This window comes from Andrena cerasifolii, unplaced genomic scaffold (genome assembly GCF_050908995.1).
Source record: "Andrena cerasifolii isolate SP2316 unplaced genomic scaffold, iyAndCera1_principal scaffold1940, whole genome shotgun sequence".
Lineage (NCBI taxonomy): Eukaryota > Metazoa > Arthropoda > Insecta > Hymenoptera > Andrenidae > Andrena > Andrena cerasifolii.
Window position 1 is genome coordinate 1 of NW_027486832.1, and position 12,626 is coordinate 12,626.

At 21.4% G+C, this 12,626-nt stretch overlaps 3 long non-coding RNA genes across 3 annotated transcripts; all 3 read right to left on the bottom strand.

Annotated features, from left to right (window-relative positions):
- Positions 1-951: 951 nt before the first annotated feature.
- On the bottom strand, positions 952-3,635 carry LOC143378267 (uncharacterized). Its single transcript, XR_013088010.1, has 2 exons — positions 2,805-3,635; positions 952-1,401 (listed from the first exon to the last, which is right to left on the bottom strand). It is a non-coding gene; the product is annotated as an uncharacterized LOC143378267 (long non-coding RNA).
- A 1,080-nt stretch (positions 3,636-4,715) lies between these two features.
- On the bottom strand, positions 4,716-12,258 carry LOC143378266 (uncharacterized). Its single transcript, XR_013088009.1, has 2 exons — positions 10,267-12,258; positions 4,716-6,722 (listed from the first exon to the last, which is right to left on the bottom strand). It is a non-coding gene; the product is annotated as an uncharacterized LOC143378266 (long non-coding RNA).
- On the bottom strand, positions 7,275-8,029 carry LOC143378268 (uncharacterized). Its single transcript, XR_013088011.1, has 2 exons — positions 7,770-8,029; positions 7,275-7,636 (listed from the first exon to the last, which is right to left on the bottom strand). It is a non-coding gene; the product is annotated as an uncharacterized LOC143378268 (long non-coding RNA).
- Positions 12,259-12,626: the final 368 nt, after the last annotated feature.

A 12,626-nucleotide genomic window follows, 5' to 3' on the forward strand; every position in this document is an offset into this window, starting at 1 on the left:
CTCTTTTGTTTTTTCTACTTATTTACCTATTTTTCTCTGTTTATTTACCTATTTTTCCCTATTTTATTTACCTATTTTTTCTCTGTTTATTTACCTATTTTTTCCTTTAATTTCTTTACATATTTTTTTATTTACCTTTTTTTCTTTGATTTATTTAGCTATTTATCTCTATTTATACACCCATTTTTTCTCCAGATAATTTACCTATTTTTTCTCTATTTATTTTCCTATTTTTTCTCTATTTGTTTACCTCTTTTGTTTTCTCTACTTATTTACCTATTTTTCTCTGTTTATTTACCTATTTTTCCCTATTTTATTTACCTATTTTTTTTATTTATTTACCTATTTTTCCCTATTTTATTTACCTATTTTTCTCTATTTATTTACCTCTTTTGTTTTCTCTATTTACTTAACTATTTTTTCTCTAGTTATTTACCTCTTTTTTCTGTATTTATTTACCTACTTTGTTTTCTCTACTTCATTACCTATTTTTCTCTATTTATTTGCCTATTTTTTTCTCTAAATTATGTACCTATTTTTCTCTATTTATTTACCTATTTTCTGTTTTTATTTACGTCCTTTGTATTCTCTACTTCATTACCTATTTTTCACTATTTCTTTATCTTTTTTTTCTGTAATTTATTTACCTATTTTTTCTCTGTTTATTTACCTATTTTTTCCTCTAATTTATTTATCTATTTTTTTCTCTAATTTATTTACCTATTTTTTCTCTATTTATTTACCTGCTTTGTTTTCTCTATTTATTTACCTTTTTTCCCTCTATTTATTTACCTATTTTTTTTAATTAGCTATTTTTCTCTATTTATACACCGATTTTTTCTCTAGTTTATTTACCTCTTTTTTCTGTATTTATTTACCTACTTTGTTTTCTCTACTTCATTACCTATTTTTCTCTGTTTATTTACCTATTTTTTCCTCTAATTTATATACCTATTTTTTTATTTACCTTTTTTCCTTTGGTTTATTTACCTATTTTTCTCTATTTATACACCTATTTTTTCTCTACCTAATTTACCTATTTTTCTCTATTTATTTCCCTATTTTTCTGTATTTATTTACCTCTTTTGTTTTCTCTATTTATTTACCTATTTTTCCTCTATATATTTACCTATTTTTCTCTCTCATTTATTTTCGTATTTTTTCTCTGTTTATTTACCTATTTTTCCCTTTAATTTATTTACCTATTTTTTATTTACCTTTTTTTCTTTGATTTATTTAGCTATTTTTCTCTATTTATACACCTACTTTTTCTCCAGCTAATTTACCTATTTTTCTCTATTTATTTACCTATTTTTCTCTACTTATTTACCTCTTTTTTCTCTATTTATTTACCTATTTTTCTCTATTTATTTACCTGCTTTGTTTTCTCTATTTATTTACCTTTTTTCCCTCTATTTATTTTCGAATTTTTTCTCTATTCAATTACTTTTTTCTATTTATTTACCTCTTTCTTTCTCTAATTTATACACCTATATTTTCTCTATTTATTTACCTATTTTTCACTATTTATTTACCTATTGTTTCTCTAGTCATTTACCTATATTTTCTCTCATTTATTTTCCTATTTTTTCTCTGTTTATTTACCTATTTTTTCCTTTAATTTATTTACCTATTTTTTATTTACCTTTTTTTCTTTGATTTATGTAGCTATTTATCTATATTTATACACCTATTTTTTCTCTAGATAATTTACCTATTTTTTCTCTAATTTATTTACCTATTTTTTTCTCTAGTTTATTTACCTATTTTTTTATTTACCTTTTTTTCTTTGATTTATTTAGCTACTTATCTATATTTATACACCTATTGTTTCTCTAGATAATTTACCTATTTTTTCTCTATTTATTTTCCTATTTTTCGCTCTATTTGTTTACCTCTTTTGTTTTTTCTACTTATTTACCTATTTTTCTCTGTTTATTTACCTATTTTTCCCTATTTTATTTACCTATTTTTTCTCTGTTTATTTACCTATTTTTTCCTTTAATTTCTTTACATATTTTTTTATTTACCTTTTTTTCTTTGATTTATTTAGCTATTTATCTCTATTTATACACCCATTTTTTCTCCAGATAATTTACCTATTTTTTCTCTATTTATTTTCCTATTTTTTCTCTATTTGTTTACCTCTTTTGTTTTCTCTACTTATTTACCTATTTTTCTCTGTTTATTTACCTATTTTTCCCTATTTTATTTACCTATTTTTTTTATTTATTTACCTATTTTTCCCTATTTTATTTACCTATTTTTCTCTATTTATTTACCTCTTTTGTTTTCTCTATTTACTTAACTATTTTTTCTCTAGTTATTTACCTCTTTTTTCTGTATTTATTTACCTACTTTGTTTTCTCTACTTCATTACCTATTTTTCTCTATTTATTTGCCTATTTTTTTCTCTAAATTATGTACCTATTTTTCTCTATTTATTTACCTATTTTCTGTTTTTATTTACGTCCTTTGTATTCTCTACTTCATTACCTATTTTTCACTATTTCTTTATCTTTTTTTTCTGTAATTTATTTACCTATTTTTTCTCTGTTTATTTAGCTACTTTTTCTCTATTATATTTACCTACTTTATCTCTATTTATTTACCAATTTTTTCTCTAGTTACTTACCTCTTTTTTCTGTATTTATTTACCTCCTTTGTATTCTCTACTTCATTACCTATTTTTCACTATTTCTTTATCTATTTTTTTCTCTAATTTATTTACAAATTTTTTCTTTGTTTATTTACCTATTTTTTCCTCTAATTTATTTATCTATTTTTTTCTCTAATTTATTTACCTTTTTTCCCTCTATTTATTTACCTATTTTTTTTAATTAGCTATTTTTCTCTATTTATACACCGATTTTTTCTCTAGTTTATTTACCTCTTTTTTCTGTATTTATTTACCTACTTTGTTTTCTCTACTTCATTACCTATTTTTCTCTGTTTATTTACCTATTTTTTCCTCTAATTTATATACCTATTTTTTTATTTACCTTTTTTCCTTTGGTTTATTTACCTATTTTTCTCTATTTATACACCTATTTTTTCTCTACCTAATTTACCTATTTTTCTCTATTTATTTCCCTATTTTTTCTGTATTTATTTACCTCTTTTGTTTTCTCTATTTATTTACCTATTTTTCCTCTATATATTTACCTATTTTTCTCTCTCATTTATTTTCGTATTTTTTCTCTGTTTATTTACCTATTTTTCCCTTTAATTTATTTACCTATTTTTTATTTACCTTTTTTTCTTTGATTTATTTAGCTATTTTTCTCTATTTATACACCTACTTTTTCTCCAGCTAATTTACCTATTTTTCTCTATTTATTTACCTATTTTTCTCTACTTATTTACCTCTTTTTTCTCTATTTATTTACCTATTTTTCCTCTATTTATTTTCGAATTTTATCTCTATTCATTTACTTTTTTCTATTTATTTACCTCTTTTTTTCTCTAATTTATACACCCATATTTTCTCTATTTATTTACCTATTTTTCTCTATTTATTTAACTATTCTTTCTCTAGTCATTTACCTATAGTTTCTCTCATTTATTTTCCTATTTTTTCTCTGTTTATTTACCTATTTTTTCCTTTAATTTCTTTACATATTTTTTTATTTACCTTTTTTTCTTTGATTTATTTAGCTATTTATCTCTATTTATACACCCATTTTTTCTCCAGATAATTTACCTATTTTTTCTCTATTTATTTTCCTATTTTTTCTCTATTTGTTTACCTCTTTTGTTTTCTCTACTTATTTACCTATTTTTCTCTGTTTATTTACCTATTCTTCCCTATTTTATTTACCTATTTTTTTTATTTATTTACCTATTTTTCCCTATTTTATTTACCTATTTTTTCTCTATTTATTTACCTCTTTTGTTTTCTCTATTTACTTAACTATTTTTTCTCTAGTTATTTACCTCTTTTTTCTGTATTTATTTACCTACTTTGTTTTCTCTACTTCATTACCTATTTTTCTCTATTTATTTGCCTATTTTTTTCTCTAAATTATGTACCTATTTTTCTCTATTTATTTACCTATTTTCTGTTTTTATTTACGTCCTTTGTATTCTCTACTTCATTACCTATTTTTTCTCTATTTATTTACCTATTTTTCCTCTATTTATTTTCGAATTTTATCTCTATTCATTTACTTTTTTCTATTTATTTACCTCTTTTTTTCTCTAATTTATACACCCATATTTTCTCTATTTATTTACCTATTTTTCTCTATCTATTTAACTATTCTTTCTCTAGACATTTACCTATATTTTCTCTCATTTATTTACCTATTTTTTCTCTGTTTATTTACCTATTTTTTCCTTTAATTTCTTTACATATTTTTTTATTTACCTTTTTTTCTTTGATTTATTTAGCTATTTATCTCTATTTATACACCCATTTTTTCTCCAGATAATTTACCTATTTTTTCTCTATTTATTTTCCTATTTTTTCTCTATTTGTTTACCTCTTTTGTTTTCTCTACTTATTTACCTATTTTTCTCTGTTTATTTACCTATTTTTCCCTATTTTATTTACCTATTTTTTTTATTTATTTACCTATTTTTCCCTATTTTATTTACCTATTTTTCTCTATTTATTTACCTCTTTTGTTTTCTCTATTTACTTAACTATTTTTTCTCTAGTTATTTACCTCTTTTTTCTGTATTTATTTACCTACTTTGTTTTCTCTACTTCATTACCTATTTTTCTCTATTTATTTGCCTATTTTTTTCTCTAAATTATGTACCTATTTTTCTCTATTTATTTACCTATTTTCTGTTTTTATTTACGTCCTTTGTATTCTCTACTTCATTACCTATTTTTCACTATTTCTTTATCTATTTTTTTTCTGTAATTTATTTACCTATTTTTTCTCTGTTTATTTAGCTACTTTTTCTCTATTATATTTACCTACTTTATCTCTATTTATTTACCTATTTTTTCTCTAGTTACTTACCTCTTTTTTCTGTATTTATTTACCTCCTTTGTATTCTCTACTTCATTACCTATTTTCCACTATTTCTTTATCTATTTTTTTCTCTAATTTATTTACAAATTTTTTCTTTGTTTATTTACCTATTTTTTCCTCTAATTTATTTATCTATTTTTTTCTCTAATTTATTTACCTGTTTTTTCTCTATTTATTTACCTGCTTTGTTTTCTCTATTTATTTACCTTTTTTCCCTCTATTTATTTACCTATTTTTTTTAATTAGCTATTTTTCTCTATTTATACACCGATTTTTTCTCTAGTTTATTTACCTCTTTTTTCTGTATTTATTTACCTACTTTGTTTTCTCTACTTCATTACCTATTTTTCTCTGTTTATTTACCTATTTTTTCCTCTAATTTATATACCTATTTTTTTATTTACCTTTTTTCCTTTGGTTTATTTACCTATTTTTCTCTATTTATACACCTATTTTTTCTCTACCTAATTTACCTATTTTTCTCTATTTATTTCCCTATTTTTTCTGTTTTTATTTACCTCTTTTGTTTTCTCTATTTATTTACCTATTTTTCCTCTATATATTTACCTATTTTTCTCTCTCATTTATTTTCGTATTTTTTCTCTGTTTATTTACCTATTTTTCCCTTTAATTTATTTACCTATTTTTTATTTACCTTTTTTTCTTTGATTTATTTAGCTATTTTTCTCTATTTATACACCTACTTTTTCTCCAGCTAATTTACCTATTTTTCTCTATTTATTTACCTATTTTTCACTATTTATTTACCTATTGTTTCTCTAGTCATTTACCTATATTTTCTCTCATTTATTTTCCTATTTTTCTCTGTTTATTTACCTATTTTTTCCTTTAATTTATTTACCTATTTTTTATTTACCTTTTTTTCTTTGATTTATGTAGCTATTTATCTATATTTATACACCTATTTTTTCTCTAGATAATTTACCTATTTTTTCTCTAATTTATTTACCTATTTTTTTCTCTAGTTTATTTACCTATTTTTTTATTTACCTTTTTTTCTTTGATTTATTTAGCTACTTATCTATATTTATACACCTATTGTTTCTCTAGATAATTTACCTACTTTTTCTCTATTTATTTTCCTATTTTTCGCTCTATTTGTTTACCTCTTTTGTTTTTTCTACTTATTTACCTATTTTTCTCTGTTTATTTACCTATTTTTCCCTATTTTATTTACCTATTTTTTCTCTGTTTATTTACCTATTTTTCCCTTTTTTATTTACCTATTTTTTTTATTTATTTACCTATTTTTCCCTATTTTATTTACCTATTTTTCTCTATTTATTTACCTCTTTTGTTTTCTCTATTTACTTAACTATTTTTTCTCTAGTTATTTACCTCTTTTTTCTGTATTTATTTACCTACTTTGTTTTCTCTACTTCATTACCTATTTTTCTCTATTTATTTGCCTATTTTTTCTCTAAATTATGTACCTATTTTTCTCTATTTATTTACCTATTTTCTGTTTTTATTTACGTCCTTTGTATTCTCTACTTCATTACCTATTTTTCACTATTTCTTTATCTATTTTTTTCTGTAATTTATTTACCTATTTTTTCTCTGTTTATTTAGCTACTTTTTCTCTATTATATTTACCTACTTTATCTCTATTTATTTACCTATTTTTTCTCTAGTTACTTACCTCTTTTTTCTGTATTTATTTACCTCCTTTGTATTCTCTACTTCATTACCTATTTTTCACTATTTCTTTATCTATTTTTTTCTCTAATTTATTTACAAATTTTTTCTTTGTTTATTTACCTATTTTTTCCTCTAATTTATTTATCTATTTTTTTCTCTAATTTATTTACCTTTTTTCCCTCTATTTATTTACCTATTTTTTTTAATTAGCTATTTTTCTCTATTTATACACCGATTTTTTCTCTAGTTTATTTACCTCTTTTTTCTGTATTTATTTCTTCATTACCTATTTTTCTCTGTTTATTTACCTATTTTTTCCTCTAATTTATATACCTATTTTTTTATTTACCTTTTTTCCTTTGGTTTATTTACCTATTTTTCTCTATTTATACACCTATTTTTTCTCTACCTAATTTACCTATTTTTCTCTATTTATTTCCCTATTTTTTCTGTATTTATTTACCTCTTTTGTTTTCTCTATTTATTTACCTATTTTTCCTCTATATATTTACCTATTTTTCTCTCTCATTTATTTTCGTATTTTTTCTCTGTTTATTTACCTATTTTTTATTTACCTTTTTTTCTTTGATTTATTTAGCTATTTTTCTCTATTTATACACCTACTTTTTCTCCAGCTAATTTACCTATTTTTCTCTATTTATTTACCTATTTTTCTCTACTTATTTACCTCTTTTTTCTCTATTTATTTACCTATTTTTCTCTATTTATTTACCTGCTTTGTTTTCTCTATTTATTTACCTTTTTTCCCTCTATTTATTTTCGAATTTTTCTCTATTCAATTACTTTTTTCTATTTATTTACCTCTTTCTTTCTCTAATTTATACACCTATATTTTCTCTATTTATTTACCTATTTTTCACTATTTATTTACCTATTGTTTCTCTAGTCATTTACCTATATTTTCTCTCATTTATTTTCCTATTTTTCTCTGTTTATTTACCTATTTTTTCCTTTAATTTATTTACCTATTTTTTATTTACCTTTTTTTCTTTGATTTATGTAGCTATTTATCTATATTTATACACCTATTTTTTCTCTAGATAATTTACCTATTTTTTCTCTAATTTATTTACCTATTTTTTTCTCTAGTTTATTTACCTATTTTTTTATTTACCTTTTTTTCTTTGATTTATTTAGCTACTTATCTATATTTATACACCTATTGTTTCTCTAGATAATTTACCTATTTTTTCTCTATTTATTTTCCTATTTTTCGCTCTATTTGTTTACCTCTTTTGTTTTTTCTACTTATTTACCTATTTTTCTCTGTTTATTTACCTATTTTTCCCTATTTTATTTACCTATTTTTTCTCTGTTTATTTACCTATTTTTTCCTTTAATTTCTTTACATATTTTTTATTTACCTTTTTTTCTTTGATTTTATTTAGCTACTTATCTATATTTATACACCTATTGTTTCTCTAGATAATTTACCTATTTTTTCTCTATTTATTTTCCTATTTTTCGCTCTATTTGTTTACCTCTTTTGTTTTTTCTACTTATTTACCTATTTTTCTCTGTTTATTTACCTATTTTTCCCTATTTTATTTACCTATTTTTTCTCTGTTTATTTACCTATTTTTTCCTTTAATTTCTTTACATATTTTTTTATTTACCTTTTTTTCTTTGATTTATTTAGCTATTTATCTCTATTTATACACCCATTTTTTCTCCAGATAATTTACCTATTTTTTCTCTATTTATTTTCCTATTTTTTCTCTATTTGTTTACCTCTTTTGTTTTCTCTACTTATTTACCTATTTTTCTCTGTTTATTTACCTATTTTTCCCTATTTTATTTACCTATTTTTTTTATTTATTTACCTATTTTTCCCTATTTTATTTACCTATTTTTCTCTATTTATTTACCTCTTTTGTTTTCTCTATTTACTTAACTATTTTTTCTCTAGTTATTTACCTCTTTTTTCTGTATTTATTTACCTACTTTGTTTTCTCTACTTCATTACCTATTTTTCTCTATTTATTTGCCTATTTTTTTCTCTAAATTATGTACCTATTTTTCTCTATTTATTTACCTATTTTCTGTTTTATTTACGTCCTTTGTATTCTCTACTTCATTACCTATTTTTCACTATTTCTTTATCTATTTTTTTCTGTAATTTATTTACCTATTTTTTCTCTGTTTATTTAGCTACTTTTTCTCTATTATATTTACCTACTTTATCTCTATTTATTTACCTATTTTTTCTCTAGTTACTTACCTCTTTTTTCTGTATTTATTTACCTCCTTTGTATTCTCTACTTCATTACCTATTTTCCACTATTTCTTTATCTATTTTTTTCTCTAATTTATTTACAAATTTTTTCTTTGTTTATTTACCTATTTTTTCCTCTAATTTATTTATCTATTTTTTTCTCTAATTTATTTACCTGTTTTTTCTCTATTTATTTACCTGCTTTGTTTTCTCTATTTATTTACCTTTTTTCCCTCTATTTATTTACCTATTTTTTTTAATTAGCTATTTTTCTCTATTTATACACCGATTTTTTCTCTAGTTTATTTACCTCTTTTTTCTGTATTTATTTACCTACTTTGTTTTCTCTACTTCATTACCTATTTTTCTCTGTTTATTTACCTATTTTTTATTTACCTTTTTTCCTTTGGTTTATTTACCTATTTTTCTCTATTTATACACCTATTTTTTCTCTACCTAATTTACCTATTTTTCTGTATTTATTTACCTATTTGTTCTCTATTTATTTGCCTCTTTTGTTTTCTCTATTTATTTACCTATTTTTCTCTAGATAATTTACCTATTTTTTCTCTATTTATTTACCTATTTTTCCTCTATTTATTTTCGAATTTTTTCTCTATTCATTTACTTTTTTCTATTTATTTACCGCTTTTTTTCTCTAATTTATACACCCATATTTTCTCTATTTATTTACCTATTTTTCTCTATTTATTTAACTATTCTTTCTCTAGTCATTTACCTATATATTCTCTCATTTATTTTCCTATTTTTTCTCTGTTTATTTACCTATTTTTTCCTTTAATTTCTTTACATATTTTTTTATTTACCTTTTTTTCTTTGATTTATTTAGCTATTTATCTCTATTTATACACCCATTTTTTCTCCAGATAATTTACCTATTTTTTCTCTATTTATTTTCCTATTTTTCTCTGTTTATTTACCTATTTTTTCCTTTAATTTCTTTACATATTTTTTTATTTACATTTTTTTCTTTGATTTATTTAGCTATTTATCTCTATTTATACACCCATTTTTTCTCCAGATAATTTACCTATTTTTTCTCTATTTATTTTCCTATTTTTTCTCTATTTGTTTACCTCTTTTGTTTTCTCTACTTATTTACCTATTTTTCTCTGTTTATTTACCTATTTTTCCCTATTTTATTTACCTATTTTTTTTTATTTATTTACCTATTTTTCCCTATGTTATTTACCTATTTTTCTCTATTTATTTACCTCTTTTGTTTTCTCTATTTACTTAACTATTTTTTCTCTAGTTATTTACCTCTTTTTTCTGTATTTATTTACCTACTTTGTTTTCTCTACTTCATTACCTATTTTTCTCTATTTATTTGCCTATTTTTTTCTCTAAATTATGTACCTATTTTTCTCTATTTATTTACCTATTTTCTGTTTTTATTTACCTCTTTTGTTTTCTCTATTTATTTACCTATTTTTCCTCTATATATTTACCTATTTTTCTCTCTCATTTATTTTCGTATTTTTTCTCTGTTTATTTACCTATTTTTCCCTTTAATTTATTTACCTATTTTTTATTTACCTTTTTTTCTTTGATTTATTTAGCTATTTTTCTCTATTTATACACCTATTTTTTCTCCAGCTAATTTACCTATTTTTCTCTATTTATTTACCTATTTTTCTCTACTTATTTACCTCTTTTTTCTCTATTTATTTACCTATTTTTCTCTATTTATTTACCTGCTTTGTTTTCTCTATTTATTTACCTTTTTTCCCTCTATTTATTTTCGAATTTTTTCTCTATTCATTTACTTTTTTCTATTTATTTACCTCTTTCTTTCTCTAATTTATACACCTATATTTTCTCTATTTATTTACCTATTTTTCACTATTTATTTACCTATTGTTTCTGTAGTCATTTACCTATATTTTCTCTCATTTATTTTCCTATTTTTTCTCTGTTTATTTACCTATTTTTTCCTTTAATTTATTTACCTATTTTTTATTTACCTTTTTTTCTTTGATTTATGTAGCTATTTATCTATATTTATACACCTATTTTTTCTCTAGATAATTTACCTATTTTTTCTCTAATTTATTTACCTATTTTTTTCTCTAGTTTATTTACCTATTTTTTTATTTACCTTTTTTTCTTTGATTTATTTAGCTACTTATCTATATTTATACACCTATTGTTTCTCTAGATAATTTACCTATTTTTTCTCTATTTATTTTCCTATTTTTTTCTCTAAATTATTTACCTATTTTTGTCTATTTATTTACCTATTTTCTGTATTTATTTACCTCGTTTGTATTCTCTACTTCATTACCTATTTTTCACTATTTCTTTATCTATTTTTTTCTCTAATTTATTTACAAATTTTTTCTTTGTTTATTTACCTATTTTTTCCTCTAATTTATTTATCTATTTTTTTCTCTAATTTATTTACCTATTTTTCTCTATTTATTTATCTATTTTTTCTGTATTTATTTACCTACTTTGTTTTCTGTACTTCATTACCTATTTTTCTCTATTTATTTGCCTATTTTCTTCTCTAAATTATTTACCTATTTTTGTCTATTTACTTACCTATTTTCTGTATTTATTTACCTCCTTTGTATTCTCTACTTCATTACCTATTTTTCACTATTTCTTTATCTATTTTTTTCTCTAATTTATTTACAAATTTTTTCTCTGTTTATTTACCTATTTTTTCCTCTAATTTATTTATCTATTTTTTTCACTAATTTATTTACCTATTTTTTCTCTATTTATTTACCTGCTTTGTTTTCTCTATTTATTTACCTTTTTTCCCTCTATTTATTTACCTATTTTTTTTAATTAGCTATTTTTCTCTATTTATACACCTATTTTTTCTCTAGTTTATTTACCTCTTTTTTCTGTATTTATTTACCTACTTTGTTTTCTCTACTTCATTACCTATTTTTCTCTGTTTATTTACCTATTTTTTATTTACCTTTTTTCCTTTGGTTTATTTACCTATTTTTCTCTATTTATACACCTATTTTTTCTCTACCTAATTTACCTATTTTTCTGTATTTATTTACCTATTTGTTCTCTATTTATTTGCCTCTTTTGTTTTCTCTATTTATTTACCTATTTTTCTCTAGATAATTTACCTATTTTTTCTCTATTTATTTACCTATTTTTCCTCTATTTATTTTCGAATTTTTTCTCTATTCATTTACTTTTTTCTATTTATTTACCGCTTTTTTTCTCTAATTTATACACCCATATTTTCTCTATTTATTTACCTATTTTTCTCTATTTATTTAACTATTCTTTCTCTAGTCATTTACCTATATATTCTCTCATTTATTTTCCTATTTTTTCTCTGTTTATTTACCTATTTTTTCCTTTAATTTCTTTACATATTTTTTTATTTACCTTTTTTTCTTTGATTTATTTAGCTATTTATCTCTATTTATACACCCATTTTTTCTCCAGATAATTTACCTATTTTTTCTCTATTTATTTTCCTATTTTTTCTCTATTTGTTTACCTCTTTTGTTTTCTCTACTTATTTACCTATTTTTCTCTGTTTATTTACCTATTCTTCCCTATTTTATTTACCTATTTTTTTATTTATTTACCTATTTTTCCCTATTTTATTTACCTATTTTTTCTCTATTTATTTACCTCTTTTGTTTTCTCTATTTACTTAACTATTTTTTCTCTAGTTATTTACCTCTTTTTTCTGTATTTATTTACCTACTTTGTTTTCTCTACTTCATTACCTA